The sequence below is a fragment of the Fulmarus glacialis genome, unplaced genomic scaffold (genome assembly GCF_000690835.1).
Source record: "Fulmarus glacialis isolate BGI_N327 unplaced genomic scaffold, ASM69083v1 scaffold13376, whole genome shotgun sequence".
Taxonomy (NCBI): Eukaryota; Metazoa; Chordata; class Aves; order Procellariiformes; family Procellariidae; genus Fulmarus; species Fulmarus glacialis.
Window position 1 is genome coordinate 72,459 of NW_009216312.1, and position 7,541 is coordinate 79,999.

A 7,541-nucleotide genomic window follows, 5' to 3' on the forward strand; every position below is an offset into this window, starting at 1 on the left:
TACCACTCGTCTCCATTTGTTAAAGAAAATGAGTAAAATCAATTGAGAGGTTAAAACCAAACTTACTATATTGATCACTGTACAGCATGAACACCGCAGTTACAACTAGAGAAGGACAAAGCACATAATATTAATGCAAGGTGTGATGAATTAGATAAAATCAGGTCAAAGTCCTGGATCATTACAGGTTGAAATAAGGTAACACTTCAGGAAAATTTTTGGTACCATAATTTCTATCTTTCTAATGACAGATCATATCACATTCAAGAAGAGATGACAGGTGCTGATAGAAGGGAAAGTAAAGAAAATAATCAATGGGAGACACAAAAAACTAATCTGATCCCTATGTGTACCATCTGTTAAAATTTGTCTCGGCAGCTACAGTTTGGAGGAAAAAATATTTCAATTCTGAACTGTCAAAGGTTCAGTAGAACTGCCCTTCTCTCTTCTCAACCCCAAAGTAAGAGGGGGAAAAAAAAAATTACCAAAAGTCCTTCTAATCCATAAAGCAATATCCTAGTAGAGGACAAAACTATAAATTGGCATAAAGTAACTCTGACCAGGCAAAACATATTTTTACACCCTACCTACTATCTGCTTCTTCAGAGAAGTTGGAGCAAGACAGAATAATGATTTTCTCAGCATTTGCTTTCCAGTCCAAAAACTTCCAACGGATTTCAGTACATACTGCTCCCACACAGTCTTCTCCAAGACAACAGGAAAGTCTGTCTTCCATCACATCATTCTACCAAGCATTTTGGTTCAGTTTTTTGCTATAAGCAGCTCCCTGGTCCTCTAAGCCGTCTTCAGCTGTAACTAATTGATCAAGTAGCACTGTTTCACAGAGTTGTAGAGTGAAACCCATGGGGCTGAGGACCTGATACGTTATGTAACATGAACTATTACATTACATGACTAAATGCATTTCACAAGGTGTTTAACCCAAACTAGCTCCAGTCAGGTCCCACGGACCAAATACCCACCAGTGGCCAAGATGTATTAGGTGTGCTTCTAGAGCTCATCCTCTGCTCTAGTCTCATGAAAAGGTATTCATTTCTCACTCTCCATGGCTGCTCTGCTTTAGGTCACAGAGTGTGCAGGAATAGTTGGGACATTTCTTTCAATAATGCACCCTTCATTGGAGCCAAAATGCTAATGTGCTAAGCATGCTTAATGGCTCTCAGAACAAAAGCTGGCCTTCTCCTCACCCCCAAGAAATAGAAATAGATCTAGCTTTCTTCTAAAGTTTGGAGAGAAAATGTATTACAAAAATTAAACTGGAACCAAATTAAACAGTTTTACTACCCATCTCAACTGTATACTTTGGAGGATTTATCTATCCTGACCTTGGTTGCTAGAGACTGAGCCAACAACCAAAGGCTTTGCAGGTAGCACAGGCAGACAAACACCCTCCCAGGGCAAATCACCCAAAGATGTCTATCTCTGACATAAATGTATCCACCAGATTTTCCCATATTATTGATTTTGGCTTTAAGACATCTCTGGCATGACACTGCTCCTGAGGGTTTCTCAACAGTCATATTTCCTCCACACATTTCTAGAAGTTATTCCCCCCAAAAGATACAGGAAGTATATTATCACAAATCTTTCTTGATCAAAACTCCCATCTATCTCAAATTCCTCATCTGTAAACAGAAAAGCGGTCTGAAAATTTCTGAATTGCTCTGATAACCTCCTGATTAACAAGATTAAATAGAACAGTCCCAAGTAACTTTTATCCACCTTCAATATAAGAGGAATATCTTGATATCCAAAGAAATAATATTTCACTAAAAATAACACAGCGATACTTTCTAGCTCTGATTTTCAGAGAGATTAAATGAAAAGGTGACATTCTCAATAGAGAATAGCTGCTTCAAAACATACTTTCAGTGCAATTAATACGAAGTTGAACTTTATGCAATAAAGGCACATGCATGGTTTGGGAAGAATCCTAGGAATTAAAGCACTTGGGAGATTAATGATAGAAGCTTAACACTTACACAATGAAATTGTGTAAAATTCAGAGTGCGTGCTTCATTTGGAAAAAATTTAATTAAAATAAACCACAGGGTCACTGAGTGCTGTCTCAATAAAGCAGCTTTTTTCCTAAGTCTAAAATGCTTAGTTATGCTTCTTAAATTAACCCAGACAACACTGGAAATTGTATTTAGAGTAACCGCTTTTCAATTGGAGCTATGTAATACTCGGAGCAACTTCACACTTTAAGGAACTGTAGGAAATATTATGTCACTGTTATTAATTTTTTTATTATTTTATATTCTACCATCACAACGAAAAAGCCTACATTTAAAAAAAAAAAAATTGTTTAGATCTAGTAATTCATTTAGTCCTAAAATCTAAGCTAAATGAATATGAATCTCAGTCTAGATGCATTAGTGAGTTAATGTGAAATGTAATATATTCTCATAGATCATCAGAAGGTTAGAACCTTCCTTACTGGTTCTAACCTCTTGTTAATGTTGCTTTGTATTTCAAGTGACTTTGCTTACAGTGAAAGATAATCAATAGAATAAGCAAAGAAATGAGAAAGCAAAATAAACAAGCAAACAAAAAAAATCCTTCCTATGCTTTCTAAGTGGGCTGCCACTAAGACAGCAATTTTTCCACTATTGTGGAGCAGCTGTAGGTATAGCTCAGAAGGACCTTGAAGCTGCTTCATATGATCTTTCTAGAGCCACCCCAGATAGGAAATGAATCAGAAACACCCCCATGCCACTATTCTCATCTCCCCATCACACAAAGCACCCCTAGAGCTCCTGACTACTTCTAGGAAAGGGTGTGGAGTTGGCAGGCTGGACAAGCCGCAAGTAGCTGAAGGAAATACATTATTCTCCCCAATCACAGAAAAAAGAACTAAATCCCATTCACAGCCTAAAACTCCCAAATACCTTAATCCAGCATGCATTAGATCTTCCTGATTTCCTATCCTTCCTCTGCAGTCCTTACCCACCCTGCTGCTTCTCCCCAGGTGATTCATCAGGTAGTGATCCACTACACCTGCATTAAAGCAAACAGCTTTCAGCTGCTTTCTTAGAAAAAACATCGTTGTTTTATCTATAAGCTGCCTAAAAAATTGAAAGATTTTCTTTTCTTGCAAAAGCTTGAAGTCTCAGAGTACTGATGCCAGAAAAGCTGCCATGGCAAGGGTCTACCACCATGGGGGTGGTCCTCCTGTAGCAAGCAAAACTAGTTCCAGAATTGCTTTGAATGCAGTTGTAGTGTGTCAAAAACTGAGATAAAAAGAAATGTTTTCTCATCTCATCCACTCCTCTATGAGATGCACATTGTCAGACTGCAGCTGACAAAGGTGATTGAGGTTTTACAACACCCAGTGTTTGTTTCCAAAGTTTAGCATGGTTGCTGTTTTTCACAGTTACCATCAGCAGGAACTTGTCAGACTTATTGGATGTTTCTGTTGAATTACAAAGTTTAAAATGAATGTAATGGTTACATATAATGACAGGGTATTTCAAGTATGGCAACAAACTTTTATTGCTTTTCCTTACCAATTTAAAATTCTAGACAGCTGCTATGAATTAGGTATTTACCACATCAAAAAGACAACTCATCTGAGTGAACAAATTCCTACATGTATTTTTTTCAACTATATAAGCAGCAGCTCCATTAAACAACTCTAATGAAGATTTTAGCTGAATGATATCAAAACGTTCAGGAACAATTTGAGTCTTGAGAAGTTCTAAGCTAGGCCAAAAATTTCCCCAAACTGATAAATGTTTAGAAGTCCACCACACTAGTGAGAGGCAGGATTGTTCCACCCACTCCAGTGGCTGTATGTCAGTATCAAATAACTTAAATCTGAAATATGTGAAACTGTTACACCCCAAATCTTGCAAGAGTAATAGGAAAACACATAAATATGGACCTAGGAATTTTAAACAGTCAAATTTCTGTTTTAATAGTCCAAATTTTCTAAGAAAATCCTCATTAATCCAGTTGATATACATGACCTTCCAAGTATCTAACCCTTTTCTTCCCGTCGTATTCATCTCTACAATGGTCCTCTGGGTCCTAACATCAGCAGTTTCCATCACCCTCAAGAAGAACGGGGGAGTATTGAGACAAGCCATCAGCAACCTGAACTCTTCACCAGGAGGGCAATTATGCCCTTTTAGAGAGTCTTCATCTTTGGTCTAGGGTACATTTGGGTCTAATTTAGCATGTTTTCTTGCAAGAGCTTTCTTCCTTCTCCTTGGTTCCCTGGTGAAGTTTGAAAGTCACCCAATGCCTCCCTCATCTTCACCTGAAATAAAGGACTGCCATTTGTTCAGGGACTGCATACATTTCTCAGACCTTTGCTGTAGATAGCTGTAACAGAGATTATGCTAAAATGGGCTAGGCTACAGTGAATTGTTACAACAAGCTCAAAGAAGACAAGACAAATCCTGATGAGTCCTGAGTCTCTGCACTGTCAAACCAAAGGCTATGGCCTGTGACTAGTAATAGCAAATATCTTACATACAGGGCTATACGAAAGGGTGAAGAACAATACAGTATTTTGACATTTTTATCCTTGACCACTTCCATATAAGTCATCCAGGCCTATTCGGTGAGCCCTTTCAACAAAGAGTGAGTGGTGCTTTCCACCAGCGGCACATAATTTCAAATCTACAGTTTCAAAATCTTCAAGATGCAGTACATAACACTGAAACTCAGCACATTCCTATTCCCAGTAAAAACCTACTGATTAATGAGCCTTCTACTTGTCTTTATAAGGCCAAAAGCCTCACTGACTGCAATCAAGGAAATCTGAGGACACTAGATAATACTGAAGCAATTTCAGCATAACCTTCATATGAGACAAAGTCAGAAACCAGATAGTAATCAACATCAAAAGAGAATTTCTTGACAGTAGTCAGAGCTGTACCCTAAACAGTTAATCTTCAAAGATTGGTAAATGGACATTAATTGATTTAATGCCTATTAAAATTCTATTTTGGAGAGCAAATTCCCAAGACACAAACAATAAATGATTGGACATCTATCACTGCAAGAAAATTACATTTTTAGCATGAATTACATAGAAATTTAGTAACTCATCAAAGAATACTTGCGTAACTTAATAACAGGTAAAGTTACAGTTGTGGAGGAGGTAGAAGTCCAGTGAAATGTTTTACAAGCAGATGGAAATTACTTTCTAACAAGCAGTTAATTATTTTCTATATACATGGTAAATACAGATCACACATTAGAGTCCATCTTCAAAATTCTACTAATATTAGAAGAAACAACTATTAATGGCAATTCAATTTAAAAAAAAAACCTAATGACAAGATCATAGAAAAAAAACCAAAATTTGAGATGAAACAACTAGTAAATTCAGACTGGTCTGTAAATATGTACCTACACAAGCTTTCTTTAAAATTAAGTTTTAATAATGGAAGTCTTCAATTAACAAAAGGAGTTTAAAAAAGTATCATCACCTTTCCAAAGAAACAGAATATACCCAAGTACCATGGTGAACATTTACCTTACCGATTCTCACTTCACACATGGAACAAGAAGTTAGCAATGTCCCTGAAGCAGATTCTACAGAGATTTAAAATGTCAGAGCTCCTTTAGATTTTTTTCAATTTACTTCAGACTTTATCGCTCTTCAGTTCCTTTGTTCTTCTGCTGAGGCTGTTGCCAGCAAGGTGCCAGTTTTGGCTGTTGTCATTTCTGAGGTATAAACCATGGACAGCTTTGACATAGCTGACCCTTTTCATGGGAGACAAGCAAGCAGCAACTCTCAGATAGTAATGACTTTTAGCCCCTGCTGGCACAAATGAAATGTTCACAGCTATGGGTGAAGATGTGTATTGAGAAAGTAGGTAGCATAAAAGTTTGCAGTACAAACCTACTAGTGCAGATCTGCAGCGTGGCTGGCTGAAAATAATGGCTGGTAATAACATCAACCAATGACTCAGGTAAAGTTAGGGACTTCATTTCTACTTGAAACCCAAAGAAGTTTTGAATAAATAACTCCAAATCAAAGAGGTCAACTCAAAACCTAATGCAGAATGATTAGCAGGAAATGAGAACGAATGTCTGGATAAAGCCAGGTCCTGCAGCTGGCTGGATGCAGGTGCAGGAAGTATCAACAGAGATTAGACGTCTCTTTTAGGTTGTCCCTTGCACGCAAACCTCTACCAAATGGATCACTGACAGCAAAACTACACTATCAGCATTATAACCCTTCCCAGGAGGAAAACCAGGCCGTGCTGAGGGAATAATACTTACCAAAGTCTACAAAGACAGTTTGAAGGCAGACAACAAACCGCAGCTACCCCGGTGTCTTCTAACACTGTATCCGAAGGTCCTGTGCTCTGACATCTCCTTCCCTACAACACACTGTGTGAGATGCGTGCTCTTAAGTTTTTTATACTGGAAAAGAGCAGTTCTGACAAGCAGTAAAGAAACTCCTTATTTTTCTCAGATTTCTTTTTGCCATTATGACATCATAGTGGCAAAGGCTTTCCAATGAAAACTCAGAGAGGTCATGGCAATGATTAGTGTTTGCCAGGAGGTGTCCAGGCTGGTGGATGTAGGTGCAGGCGCACCTGGACAAACAAGCACAAAGAGATTTCACAGCAGCTTGGCATCGCACTTGTGCCTGCAGGGTGACAATGCCTTCCTAACTGAGCAAATTGCTGGCAGGATATGTGGAGCCCCAGGGCTCTGGCTGCAGCTGGCGTACAGCTGATTACACAGGCACCCTCCAAGCGAGCGAGACCGGTACTGGGACAAGAAGCCACCAGAGTCGCTTGTGCTCTGGGACTTGTTGGCTTCATATTAACCTGGGAAAGCACAGCCTTCTTCTGACCACCTCAGTCCTTGAGCACTGAGAAAAGCTCGGGCAGAAAGGACAGCTAATCTGCCAAACCGCTTGCTAATCCTTCTTGCCCTGCCAGCATGGTGAAAGGGATGAAGGGCAGTGCTGAGCTCGCTGGTGGACACAAGCTCCTCACTAGCCAGCCCAGAGCTGGGGCTCAGCCACTGCCAAACCTGAGCGTTGAACCACTTTCCCTTAATAATGTCTGTAACCTCCACAGAGGAATGCACAAGAGACGGGTCAACAGAGGTTTCATTCAGTCATGCATTCACCTTTCCAGAAGATATAAATTTTTTTACATTAGAACACATGTCCCTCCTAAATAATTTTAACGGAAGTTATGGACTTACAAAAAATGCTTGGCAACATTAGTGAAGCCTTTGAAATTCTGAAGATGGTAATTGTATAATAAATGTTATTTCACTGCTCAGGTGCCTATGTTACTGACATGGTGAGACTGCATTTGAATTACACATACAAAAAAAAAAAAAAAAAAACCACTCTGTTACTAAAAACTCACAGAGATTTGTTACTTATGAGAAAATCTGGTTTTGTATGTCTTTGCTCGTTTCTGGCTATTTCACATTAAAATAAGTAGCAGCTAGTTTTCTTGTTCTTTGCCACTTTGGACCTTGGTTAACGGACACTACACCAAAGTGTCTGATTTTGTACATTTTTATCTTTA